General features: G+C 47.5%; 1 protein-coding gene across 4 annotated transcripts in view; it reads left to right on the forward strand.

Moving 5' to 3' along the window:
• The window catches only part of LOC100121996 (protein artichoke), a 113,824-nt gene that overhangs the window by 82,769 nt on the left and 18,030 nt on the right, over positions 1–13,025 (forward strand). The gene's annotated exons all lie outside the window — the stretch shown is intronic.

Below are 13,025 nucleotides of genomic sequence, written 5' to 3' on the forward strand. Positions count from 1 at the left end.
GAATTCTGAGATTATTGTTAATAAGCAGAAAATGTACTGACGACTATAATCTTGTGCATCTTTTTAAAACTCAACAATGTTTGTCGTATGTCGGCAATTTCCAGTTAGAAAGAACTTGAATCAATTGAAAAAAATTTGAACTTTTGTAATGTGCATTCACGTGAATTGATCTCATTAAATACTATCGCAATGATAAGAAGCTAAGAATTATTTAAGACATTGTGTCATGTTTGTAAATAATATTTACAAACATGACACAGCTTGCATTTTTCATTTCTTGTTTCTAGATCCTCTTTTAGTATTTTCAGTCGCTTCCCGGTTAATAACTCTAATTAACTTTGTAGGTTAACTCTAGATCCCACCTAGACTGCCTAATATACTTCGTCTAAAGCTTTCTTTTCTTTCTATTTTTATCCGCTGGTGCTGTGGTAGAGGCAGCTTCTACTGTTTTTGCTCGTTTCGTTCATGTAAACTTCTCATTCGTGATGCTTCTTTGGACCGCTTCCACACACGTTAGGAAAGAAGAGACGCGTAAAACTCGAATTACACGCTTGGGAAAATAAAAGGAAAAATATGTGTCTAAGATAGAGAAAGTATGGGAAATTCAATTCCGCTCCTCCTCCACGCAGGCATAAAGCGTGCTTTATCAAACATCGTTATATTTTGCTGAGCTTCCCCGTTGTCTCCTTTTTTTCGTTTGTATGCATTGCGCACTGACTCCGGGTGCGTACCTCGCGGCATGACGCTAAGCTTGCTTTATTATTGTAGTTTACGCTTATGCACATCGCGGGCTCAACCCCTGTAGAAGAGTTATTACTTCAATTTACATATACTTGAGCTTCAGCTTCCATTCAGTTTATCAAAAAACGTATAAGCCCTTTGTTGTGAAAATACTCGCGACTTGATTTACCCTTTTCGCGTGTTTGCATCGATGGATTGGACGGGATTATGTTAATCACATCGTCAATGTAGCTACAGGTTTTTACTCGAAACAAATTAAAACGAGAGTAAATTTTTCATTTTATAATTAATACGAATGTTAAAGTCGGTTATAGAAACGTCGTGCGCAAGCTCATTATACACTCATATATATATATATCGCGCGCGTATATCATTTGAAGTATCTCACATTTTCTCTAGCTATTTTTGTGCCAGATGCATAATATCCAGCTACAGTTTATATTGCGCAGTACGCGCAATAGCTCAGTTTCTGTGATAGATGCTGTTTACTTGAATCTACACTCTCCCACCTGCAGCCCTGTAATTTATGAGCGGATTTCCCATATAGACTATCCGCGTAAATTAAAAAAGCCTTAACGTATATCTGTATAGTTTCGTAACAAAGTCTCGAAATGTAAAACGTCATCAAAAGAACACGCATACTCTTTTATGCACATCGTTAAAAAGCTCTTTTTAATTACGCCGCCGCTTATTCCGGAAAAATAGAGCTATCGAGTTAAGCTTCATCGACTCGCTAATTCGATCCAGCGTTTTAGCTGAAGATCCTTGTGTAGCAGCGTATTTATTCGCAGTCAGGCGAATCGCGAGCCTCTCGAGAGTCGCAGCGCGGCCTATAGATATGCCGTACACATTCCGAAATGAATTCATCCCTCGGCTGCAGTTAGCACTAGTAGCTTTCAGGACTCATTATTTCGAGCAGCGTACCGTGGCCGTGCCCTGCGACGGTAAATACTGCCCGGGCATTCCGCGGCTCCTTCTGCCGTGGCGCCTAATGACACAATCCTCCGCCCACCCCCCAAGAAGCCGCGACCCAGACGGTCCAGCACGCGCGGCCGAACGAGTAAGCAAGCAAGCCCAGCGAAATAAATCCCGAGGAAAACTGCCCGACGCAGCCGTGGAGCTGAATAAAAAGCAACAGCACGAAACGTACGACTCATTAAAAATCATTCGTACGGGAGGTCTTGTTCCCAGGTCGGTATGCTGAAAATCCCGGACTATGCGAGCGCGCGGAGGCGGACCGCCCGCGTACAATTAAAATAATTAGGAGGAATAATCTCGGTGCCCTAATGGCACGAGGCGTACTTAAGGTGGCTGATGACTCGCGCACTCCTTCTCGCGTTGTCGCGGCGCTCGCTTATATTCCGAAGTTATATATAATTAAAATACGTTGCCCGTAGGGCGGATTCGGGCGTGTGCAGATATACCGTACAGAGGACTATGTACGCCCTAGTTGAGAGCTTGATGCGAGAGCTGGAGAATAAACCGTTCGGATGGCGAACGCGCGCTTCCTAAATTCTGCAATCACGTACATTCGGATATTATTTTGATGACTCTGTTGCTTCTGGCGCCGGGAGCGTCCGCACGGTACGCGATGCGATGTAGTCCGAGTACCTATGTATAGGGATGAGAAATTCAAAACTGATGCGATTTCAGGAGAAGAGGTATTTGTATGGAAATAAGTGCGGCGCTTCAATTTTCAAGTTGATCGTGTCGCTCGGAGCGAATTTCACGCCCGCCGTTAATGAGACAATAATTAATATTGTTTACAAGATTCGTCATCTTCGTTGCGCAGGTTTATTACTAAAATATCCTCGCCTTGCAGCTTAACGAACGACAACACCTATACATTGAATAGCGCGAATTTTTCCACATTCTCGTCGCGAGCAGATCAGCGCAATCGCGTAGCGCCGATAAATTTTCCAATATGCGGTTAAGCGCTGGCGTCGCCCGTCGCGCCTGCTGTAACCATTTTTTTTCAAGCGCAGCTGTAGCGAGAGGCAATATAAGGGAAAAACATAAAAAAAGCAAAAATATACGACAGCGTCGGTGGCAACAACTACGCCACGTTATCGCGCTTGAATCCACGTTGCCGGCGACGCGACCTTGCTGTCGCGGAACTGATTCACTTTTACTTTTATCTCGCCAGCGCGCGGTCGACGGCATATCGGTAGTATTAATCGGCTCCAGTAGTCGACGAGCCAAGCTCGCGCGCCACTACTAATTTTTCTTTATCGTAACGAGATTTTTATATAGCCACTTGATCGATGGAAAAGAAGCGGACAGCCGTGTATATAGTGTATAGCTTGATACTCTCATGAACGTCCTCTGTTTAATACGCTTCGAGCGATTTGTTATGAATTTATCGAAGTTTCTTGCGCTATCGCGATCGTCGAGTTATGCTTTTTTCTAGACGCGGATTTTTCAGCGATAACTGCTACCTTTGGTACACAGTTGGCTTTTTTCGCCGTTTCAAGTATTTATTGCGTGAAATCGTATAAACTACGCCGATGCAATGTTTCCGGCCTTCGAATGTATGTACGGCAGATTACGCCTGATACAGTGATTTTCGAGTTCTAAGACTTGTCTAAATTTTCCATTTCGCGCAATTTTTTAATTTTAATTTATCTTTCAGCCAGATCAACACCCGGGGCGAACCGCTATCTTATGTGTGTAGATATATGATATTTGTTTTTTCTCATAATGTAATACCACCTCATAACGTAATAGCAAGCCAGTAATGGGAAGCTTGCTCGCGGAAAGCTTGCGGCGGCTCATTAACGGAATCGCAAAAGAGCAAGCGAGGAGCTTTGATTACAGAGCGCGCCTACAGCGATTTATCGATACTGCATCACGGAACGCGTGTGCGAGTGTGTACTATACTGCGAAGCCGTCAAATATTTATCGCTCCTCCAGACACAAACAGGCAGTGCATGCACTAACTAAGTCTCTATAGGTATAATCAGCAAAGGAAGGAAGGAAAGATAGCAGAGAAGCCGAAACGAGTGAGTGAAGGGAGGGAGGAAGGGGGGGGGTGCTGGATATAGAGGTGAAACTTTAAAGTTGATTAGTGTGCAAAAGAAACAGAGCGAGAATGACTGCATCAGTAGCTGGGAAGAGGAAGGGCGGGATATCGGCCACGCGCCAGGAATACTCATAGAGGAGCGCAGAAAGAGCTTACATTACTTTCCGTGTCACGCGCGTTGCCGGCTCTATAGATCCGCGGCTCGTGCTCTATTTTACGTTCTCGGCTCGCGCGACTTATCCGCGTCCGTGTGTACGCAGGAAGTCCGGAACGTCGATAATTTTTCACGCGGAAGAAATTAATCGGCGGATAATAGCACGTAAGCCCTTTTGGCACCGTTCAAGATTCCCATTAGGCTGCTCGTTAGTCTTTGATTGCCGAATTTATTTCAAGAAAAAAGCATAGACGACTCTCTCGTATAACGTGTCCGGTGCGATGCCGATAACCCAGAGTAAGCCGTGCAGCAGCTATAACGTAATGAGTTGCAAATTCATTAGTGCCACACGCCTGGACTAACTCGTGGCTCGAGGCGCTGTATCAGAGCATCCGTAAAGCACGGCAAACGCATGCAAGACTGGCCTCTGTGTACGCATACGTTACCAGCTCAAGGCGGTATTGTGCGCCATATTCCCAGCGCGTAGTCGGCTCCATTGGTTCTGAGTATCAACATACGCACCGTATTCTTGCTGAATTAATTCGCTCGAGGATTCATTACGAAATGCTCCTCGTTCGCCTCATTGCGTCCTAGGCTGCAGCCCTTGCGGCGGGGGACTATTCCGCGCGCATCGCATTAATAAGTAATAAAAAAAAATGCTTCTGTGTGACTTGCTGTCGGTTCGATGAAGCGACTTTTCATTACTTACCGGCTTTTGATGTTGAGAGTGATTGTTTGTTTCGCTTTAATTATGATTACCTTCGCCGCGGCCCGTATTTGCGTCTTGGCGTAACAATAGCAAGATTTTTTGGGCGTGGATGCAGGCAGATGAGCCACATAATGATCCGATTTCAACTGGGGTAAAACTTCGCGTGAAAACTCTCTACGAGCGTCAGCGATGCGGTGAAGAATCGGAAGGAGAGAAGAAACGCGAAGAGCCGCGCTCCACGACCTTTCCGAAGAAAGGCGCATTTCTTTCTTTAACGAGCGAGTCCTTCTTCCCCGTCTGGCATCGCCTGAATGGCGGAAAATCGCCTTGGGCTGCTGCGATGCCTCCCGCAACTCTTTCACTCGCGTGTCGTGGCAGTGTACTCTGCACGGGGCTGTCCATTATATAACGGACTGCACTAACCGTTTGACCCCGAAGAAAACGCATTTTATATAACTATTCAAGACGATACCAGGCGTGGTTTCACGGGCAAAATTTACTTTAAGCGACTTATTTAAAAAGAAAAAATGTTCATGGCGTAAGAACTCTCTCGGGTGTATAGCTCGTTTTCAATAATTCATCCCGATCGCGGCACTATTATTAATTCAGAATACATCAAGCAATCCGGAATAAACTAGTCGACTCGCGGTGGTCATGAATTATTTAGCGTCGTTCGCGCATACTGAGTACACATAATACAAAAGTTGCGTCCCCTTTCGAGCTTTATCAAGCGCGAGCACAGTACATATAGCGCGCCCGGTTGAGCGGAAAAAATCGTCAGCGCGAAGCAGCGGGAGTTGCGTGATCCTGAAAGCCGACCCGCGCGAGCTCCCATCTCTCAACTTCTCTTATTATTTTACAGGCGCAGGACACCGCACGGAGGAAGACGCCTGCGCCGTGTCCTATATACATAGTGTAGCTACAGATAGACACTCGGCGACGTAAACCCGGGGAAAGAGTAGCGGGAAGAATGGATAGGGCAGTAAAGCGATCGCGCAGTTACACACAAAGGAGACTAGCAGTGCATGTAGGGAGGACGGAAGGAAGGGAAGATCGAGGAAATATAGTGCCAGTAGACGACTGAATGGGATAGCTCTCGAGCTGACCTATACAGCGCTAGGCTACGACTGCGTATAAAGTTGACTGTGACCGCACGCCGCTAATCAAAGTTGTCTCTCCTCGAGGACCATGTAAATTCAACGCTATCGTTCCGCTCGCTCGCGCGCTTCAAGAAGTTGGGAACTTTTTTCTCGCCGATAATTTGATTGGAGGGGCCGGGGGCGAAGCGTTTCATTCCGAAGAGGTCAGCTTTCAGATTCTGATATACACTCGCGCGCATGGAGTTCTGTAGCTTTAATGCGGGCGCCATAGAGCTTCTCGCGAAATTGACTCCATTACGTCCGGGATACCGCTGGAGTTATAAAGCGTCTTAAGGGCCGCGCCGTTATACGAGAGAATACAACGAAAAGCACCTAGCCGTAAAACAAACAGTTTTCTGCCCGTGCTCTGATAAATATTAAGGACCGAACTCGCTTGCACGTATCTATGCCAATTACTCCAAGTGCTTCGCTCACTCGAGCACGCGCGCGCGCACAAGCTCACTGGCGTCAAATCGGGCCGCGAAAATTCCACTCTAAACGCTCGCTCGACGGCTATACGTGTAACGAGCCAATGAAAAAACGGAGCGCGCCCGAGTCGTCGCTACGGCTTCGAATTACTGTCTCTCGATTTGAGGCGTTTAACAAGCGAGCCGTTAACGCTTTTGTCGTTCGCGCAAGCAGCAATTACTGCCTCAAGAGGCGGCTTGCTGCACGCACAATCCCTTTCCGTCACTCGATGCTGCTTGTGTGACAAGAGCACCAGCGCCAGTCCTACTCCCTAATCGCAATTTAGACCAACGAGGAACAATGTTTTTTCACGCTCCACACCACGCGCTACTGAGCACGTTAGATCCGAAAGAAAACAGCGTATGTATATGTGTGTGTGTGTGTGTGTGTGTCAGTAAGCTTGCGCGTGCTTCTCTTCCAATTAAAGTAATGCGAGGGCCTCTGGCCTACTGTATGTAGCTATGTGTACGCCCTTGCTAGAGCAAACAACCACTCGGGCTGTTTGACGATCTCCTTCTTTCTTTCTTCTCCAGCTTTCTCTGCCGCTGCGAATCCGTGCCGGTGAAAGAATTTCGCTCGGCAAAACTACCTGCGCTGCTTCTGCTTTGTGCGACGCGCGCCGACACGGGATCTCACGCGCGGTGTCTTATTAGTGAGCTTTATGGAAATAAAAATACTGTTCTCTTAGACTTTTGTTGAAAAAGAAAAAACTAGCCCCGATCTGCCCTGTAACCAACCGACTCGCGTGTTTATGGTCTACGCACTTGTCATACACGGCTGATATTGCTTGTTTTCCCCGATGGAACATGAAAAATGGATTTGATGGGCTCGGAGTCTGCAGCTCACTCTCGCTGTCGTTATGGAATTTTCATGCATCAATACGAGGTAATGGCTGGAAGCGAGCGGTAACAGACAATGTCTCGTATATCATACCTGCATAAAGACATCGTATAAATATCGTATTTGCATACACTGTACAGGTGCGCTTAAATAATGGCGAAAGCTCTCTCATATTTTTACTACTACGAGAATAATATCAAGCGCGACGCGCGTTACGGTCACCCGTGTTGACTTATTTCCCTGCGATATTGCGATGCAACCAAGAGGATATCACTATATCGCATTTCGTATTGTTTGACGCGCAAACAACGAAAGGGCAGTTAATTGCATTTTACTTAGTTTCGAACTTAAAATCTACTCGAACTTTCTGATATATAATAACACCTCTGTATACGCTAGGCAGGCGTTACTCAAACTTTGTCAAAGCTCAAATTTTCAAGAGGCAAAATCTACATTTCAGAAGAGCCCTGCGCGCGCCAAGAGTGAGAATCCTGCTCTGAAACTTGAGCGGCGCGAGCGCGCAAGATTTATTTGCTCGAAACTTACTCGCGCTGAAAATCTGTCTACGCAATCGCATTTCTTCCTACACGACAGACACAAAGTCAAAGACAGATATCTGAAGGATCCTTTGACAGTCGAGTAGAGCTTTACAACACGACAGCGCTGATGATGGCGTTTTACAAGATACTCGAGACTTTTATTTCCGTCGTGTGTGTATCAGATTTAGCCCCGCTCAAGGATGAATGCGAAATTTATACGAGGAACTTAAGTGATACTTTTATCTTATGGTAATGCGCGGAGGCGACCGCCGCCGGCCAGTATTACAGAGAGCGTGGAAAATAAAAGTAACGTGAGCGCGCGCGCGTTTCCGCGGTCGGCCGGGGTTTGCGTTGTGTTGCAGTGTGTAAGTGTGTGTGTGTATATATATATATATATATATATATATATATATACACACACACACACACGGCGTCGCTCGCTGCAGCCGCTGGTATCGTCTTACCTAAGGCGGATTACATTTGCACGGACGCCTCGCTCGGCCCAGGCGGCTTTGACGCTGTAAATTCGAGGAAACGAGCCATTTTTTTAAAAGCGTGACGCGAATCGCTATGGTCTTAAGGGATATAAACTTTTTTAGCCGTCTGCACCAGCACTGCGAGGGGAATTGTTATACGATTTGTTCCTCATTATATTTGCTGAATTTTCAAGCCGGAAACGTCCTTCTTACTGTCTCTAATTCCGTGCGAGAGGTCTGCTCCGCGCAGCTGCGGAGGCGCTCTTCCATTTTTACACGGCGATGGAAGAATTCAGCGCGTTAGAGGTCGAAGTTTCCTCTTAAAAAAGTTACGACCAGCGGATATTGCGAAAGATACTGTATAGAGATGTCGCTGCTTTGTTTTAACGCGGGGACCGAAATTCTAAGCGTCGCAATTTGCATCCATCGGAAAATATTTGTAGATGCTGGATAATTCAAGGCCCTTTCAGGCATGCAATTACCGCGCGAACGTTTAAAGTTTCTGCTTAATATACCATTGAATTAATTAATCAGTGTCGCATCCACAGCCCTGCGACATTTTCTCCAAGAGGAAAAAGCGCGCGAGGATGGAAATTCAATCGCACAAGCGTATAGGCGCCTTTGCGTCATTAGCCTGGAAATTGAAAAAGTTGCCGAGAGATTTCGCAAAACGTGCTCTCGTTGCCGGTTATATACGCGACAAGCCAAGCGTGTGCGGCACGGCCGAGCGAATCTAGTTTTATACAGATGTATATAGCGCACGCGATTAAAGCTTCGCGCGCACGGGATATATTCCTTTTTCTCTGCCGTTTTAATTTGACGAAATTGATCCGACCCGCGTGCGCCGAAGCTAATTCGATGAAGCCAAACAGAGAGAAAGAGCCGGGCTGCGCGCACACGTATATCCGATCGAAAAAGCGCGCCGGAGCGAGGCTCACGCATCGAATTAATGATTTGTTTTAAAGTTCGCACGGGTCGCATGCGACGCGAGAGAGAGACCGGACGAGTAGCGTACGGCCAAAGCTGTTTGCTTTTTGAGCTCGGCGGGCTACTACTTAACGCTCGTCGCGCATATAAATCGGCGAGCAGCGCGTGACGCGCATAGGAATCTTGTTTGCCGAAAGTGCGCTCTCTCTCTCTCTCTCTCTCTCTCTCTCTCTCTCTCGCAAAATCCGCCCGAGTGCCGTTATCTCTCCCGTCGGCTGTATAACTATACTGCACTGTCGCATCGGCTTTTGTTCTCTCGCTTTCCGCCCTGCAGCAGCACGCTCTCTCTCTCTCTCTCTCTCTCTCTCTCTCTCTCTCTCTCTCTCTCTCTCTCTCTCTCGCGGAATGAGTTTCACAACAAGTCTGCAAAATGCAGGCCTGCGCCTCCCCGCGTGCCTCATTACAGCACTAGACGCCTGCTGGGCGTATCGACGCAAGTTGGCTAACTGTGTGCGCTTATCGAAATTCAGAAGCGCCCGTTCAAGTTTTCAGATGTACGGCCCCCAATCGATGGGTGTGACTATAACGCCGGTTGCCGCGAGCTTAGGCCTAATTTATTTACTCTGAGTTGCTTATCGTCGGGTCTCACTCTTTCCTCCGTCTCTTTATGCCTATGGGGATCGTCATCGATATACGTAATTCCGTTAAGTATGCAACACTTGATGGAACGAGCGGACTGTAATAGGACACGGGAGTTTCGCTGCACCGCGCCAGAAATAATCTAGCGGAATAATTGACTTCCCGCTGAGACAGTGGATTCGCGCGCGCTCTATATGCCACTTTCGATATATTTGTAGGGAGGCATTTGAGAACCGAAGCCAAGCGACGCTTTTCCGTTGCAAATGGCGGCAAGTTAAGCGACGCTTTCCCTTCCCCGCACGGCCGAAGTGCGTCACGGGGAAAACCCAGAGTCCGAGTCCCGGCGGAACGTCCCAAAGCCCTCCGAGCGAGCGGCGGCGGCAGCGTTCTAACGTACCTGAGCCCGGAGGGAGGAACGCCGCCGGCCGAAAGCGTCGCTCTGGAAAAGGGCCCGACGCGAGAGGGAGTTTCAGTCTGTCAACCGACTAGCAACGACGAGTGCGACATCCAATGTAAACCCTAGACAACTACAAGCATTCTTACAATATACAGCTACATACAACTAAGCGTTTCGATTCTCTATGGAAATCCTGTCCACGCAATCTTTCATTCCCACATATTGTACGAAGCAATTATGGTGTGCGGAGGATAGATGTGTCGTACGATATAGCTGGTCTTCTATGTCGAGATAAGCGATGCTCGACGTTTCGGCGTTATTCCCGCAGTATACATAGAATTCCAGGAACTTTATAAAGTTGGTGCTAGCATGCATAAAGTTTGAACAAATTTCGATTAATATAGACAGGAAATAGCTGGCGAAGCTAAAAATCGGATACTATCGAGAGCTTTTTCGCTAATACCTCGCTGTTTTTCAAACAGAACTCGTTCAGCGTCAGTCGTCAACAACCGACATATACCGCGCGCGCTTTGTTTAAAAAGCCTCCAGGGAAGGGGCTGGGGTCGAGGCAATTGAAATGTATTGCGCAGCCATGTACGCATACTTTTTGCGCCACTCGCGTATCCAGTATCGGTATTTCATATTCATCCGATACAGAGTCGCGCGAAAAATACGAGCCCTAGTCCTGTCCGTCAATAGAGCTATGAAAAATAGCCAATCATCGATTGGCACGAACAGAGTATTGCATCATACTGAATCGTACACCTACATACACGGCCGTAACTTATCTCCGGATGAAAATCGCTCCGCAATCGACCAATCAGAGCGAGAGCGTTATAGCCCTCGGTGTTTTTCTTTGTAACTCGAGACCCTGTACACAATAAAGCGCGATAATGAAGGCAGGATACACTCACGCCGAAGCACTATGGTGGTAAAAAAGCTGCGAAAACCGCCAACGGAAAAGCAGCAGGTATACTATGAGCAGCTTCCGCATATTTCAACTTCCTTCTCCCGGGCTTAATTAAAGAAAATACCAACACGCGCGACATTAATTTCGCCAGGCGAACTTGTCGCGCGCGACTACGAAGAAGAAGTAGTAGTGGTGGTGGTGGTCGGCACGGGGTAGACAAGAAAGAAAGAAGCAAAGCAGCAGGTAGAGCGCGCGCGCATAAATCGAGGAAACTTTCTGGTGGCCTGCAAAAGGATCACGCGCCGCCGGAAAAAAGAGGCTGAAAAAGAGCAGGCAACTCTCGCTCTTGCTCTTGCATGCTCTCTTTCGGCACAAAGGACTTCGAGAAGTACGGAGGAGCCACTCCTCGGGCTTACATATTTCACGGGACCGGCCCCGAGTTGTTGCCAGTCGGTTTTAATCACCGCCCGGCTCTCTCGGCGCAAATTCCTCCCGCTCTAGATACGTATATACCCTCGGCATGCTGCAGCAGCAGCAGCTTTCGTTATCACTCGGCAGGCCACTGTATAAGCATGCGCCGCCAGCGCGCGAGCTTTCTTAATTCATTTCTGCCGGAGTGGCCGTTTCTTGCTGCCCCGGCTAAACCCGAGATAACCGTAAGCTAATTCGCCAGGAGCATACTTACATTAATTATACGCGCCGAGAGAGAGGTGCGCGTGCCCTTTAATGCGCGAGCGCGGCCAGCCATTTAATAGCCGGTGGCTATTTCTTTTAGCTCGCGACGGCGATTATTATTATAATACGTGCGCCGTGTGCGACGATCGCGATTGCCCCCGCAAATTCGCTGAATTCGAGCGCGTCACGAGAAGCGACGATTTCTCACGGCTCGGTGCAAGATCTCGCCGGCGTATGTTTGCCGAATAAGCGCGTGTATATAATGCAGCCACGAAAGCGATTTATTTAATTAGATGAACCGCCGCCGACGTGGCTCGATAATAAGTGTCCGCTGTTTACCTTTTTATCCTTTCTCGCGATTAATCTTAAATGAGAATATTCGCGGGAAGTTTGCGATGATGAACCGATGTTTCGCTCTCGTCGAATATCTGTGTATACATAGCTCGGCGGTGCGGAGGCGGCTAATTTGCGCCGCGGAAGCGCGTAAAACTTCTACCGTGCTTTGGAAGTATTATAAGCCGCCGTCATCTAATTATGAATTTTAATTAAATTTTAATAAATTGCGTCGCGTTCTCCTGCGGTGCCGAGATTGCCACAACGCAGAGTGCTGCCGCCCGAGCCGCCATATTATACTGACCGTAGATTATGCACTCAGCAATCGGGAAATTCTCGTTTATGAAGAATCATCGCTCGCTTTTTCCTTTAATCAAGGCAAATAGTGCCTACGCGTTTAAACGTATTTTTTCAGCGCAAACACAAGCTTTACAAGTACATTTCTCCTCACTCGGACAAATTAATCGGACGGCGCCGGAAAGCATAAAGGAAACCGGACGAGCAAACGGGAATATTTCGCCCGTGTAATTATTTGCGCAAACGAGAGTATTATTTATCGCAACGTAACGCACACCCTCGCCCAGAGAGTTGTCTCCACGAGTTTCGCTGCAATTTCACGTAGCGACGACGCACTTTGTAATCCACAACGACGGCTGATGAAACCCCGCGCAGATGCAGTCGGTTTTAGCAGCGCCTGCTTTTTAAAGCATATTCGCATCAAAGAGCGGAGTTTATCGAGCGAAAAAGCCAGTACAGTCGCCGCTGATTATCATCAAAAAACTACCAGCTCAGAAAATACGATATGTTTTTGAGCTTCGCGCCCCTGACTCCGAGAGGCAATCGCAATCATGCAAAAGCACTTTTTATATCAAACGCGATTCATCCGTACGATTTTTTGTGTGTATATGGCGGAGAAAAGAAGGGTTTCCGCTCTGCGCGCTGCCGCTTGCTTTCATCTTGTCCCAGTTTCTCCGCTGCGGGGATATTGCTCCAGGTGACACTGTCGCGGCTGCCGCAATGTCAAACTAATCGAATTTCCGCGAAAAGTGCGCTGAC

This window comes from Nasonia vitripennis, chromosome 5, assembly GCF_009193385.2.
Source record: "Nasonia vitripennis strain AsymCx chromosome 5, Nvit_psr_1.1, whole genome shotgun sequence".
Classification (NCBI taxonomy): domain Eukaryota; kingdom Metazoa; phylum Arthropoda; class Insecta; order Hymenoptera; family Pteromalidae; genus Nasonia; species Nasonia vitripennis.